The following is a 1130-nucleotide window of genomic DNA, read 5'->3' as shown; positions in this document are numbered from 1 at the left end:
TTGTAGTTTGTCAACCTTTGTAAACCTGTAAAATCTGCTTGAGAAATTCAAGTTTGCAGATGTGAAACAATTACTCTTATGTCAAAGAGATTTGTATTTGTTGAAAGTCTGAATCAGAACTCAACAATGATCAGTGTTGAGGTTGAACAAAGACACTGTAAATGAAGAAATGGATTTGTCAACATCTGTGTCGTGATACAGAGAAGAAAACTGTAAAACTCTGGTCAAAAGTTCCCACAGTGACACTGAAGTGACGAGATCAAACTTTGTACTTGTCAGTGTCTCACACTGGGAATGTTGCTCACTGAGTTTTACAGTTTCCTGCTCTTTGTCTCTGAACTCAGACGTCCACAAAAGCATTTCTTCTTTCCCTGTGTCTTTGTTGAACCTCACCACTGATCATTTGTTCAGTTTTGATACATACTGTCTTAACAAATACAAATCTCTTTGCCACAAGCACAATTTTTTTTTTTCCAGATACACAAACTTGAATTTCTCATGCAGATTTATTTTCCAGGTTTACAAAGTTTGATTTACAACGACAAATATTGGAATTATTTGTTAACGTCAATTTACAAGTTCAGATTTATTTTGAGCATATTTGTAAACATTACTTTATAAGCGCGAGCTAGCCACCAATTTCGTTAGCATTAGCTTTTTTTTTTTTTTTGGTCTTCCTTGGTTAAAAAAAGATGGACAGGACAGAAGAGGGGGCGGGGCTAGCGAGCTAGCGTTAGCAGCTAGCATTAGCTTTTTTTTTCTCTATTGGTGAAAAACACAGGGACAAACAGAACAGAGGGCGGGGCAGGTTGCAAATAAAAGACGGTGGGCTGGTTAGCATTTGCATTAGAACTGATCATCAGGATTAGCTTGTTTTCTACAATGACATTGATTACATTTATAATGACAATAATGGTGGCAATGTATGTGTGCACGTACAGTACATAGAGCTGCCCCCCCCCATATTCGTTATCTCTCTCTCTCTTTTTTTAAATTTATTTATTTTTTATTTTTTATATTTTTTCCGCCTCCAGGTGACAAAGAAGCTGCTGCTGCTGTTTCTGAAACGGTTGCCTGGGTTACCAATGTTGGTGTGTTGGCTCTCCAGGATGGCGGCCGGATTGATGATG

The sequence above is a fragment of the Seriola lalandi genome, unplaced genomic scaffold (genome assembly GCF_002814215.2).
Source record: "Seriola lalandi dorsalis isolate HSWRI2012SDOR001 ecotype SW California unplaced genomic scaffold, Sedor1 jcf7180002054675, whole genome shotgun sequence".
Lineage (NCBI taxonomy): Eukaryota > Metazoa > Chordata > Actinopteri > Carangiformes > Carangidae > Seriola > Seriola lalandi.
The sequence above is the reverse complement of the archived record's forward strand: the minus strand, read 5'-3'. Positions refer to the sequence as shown.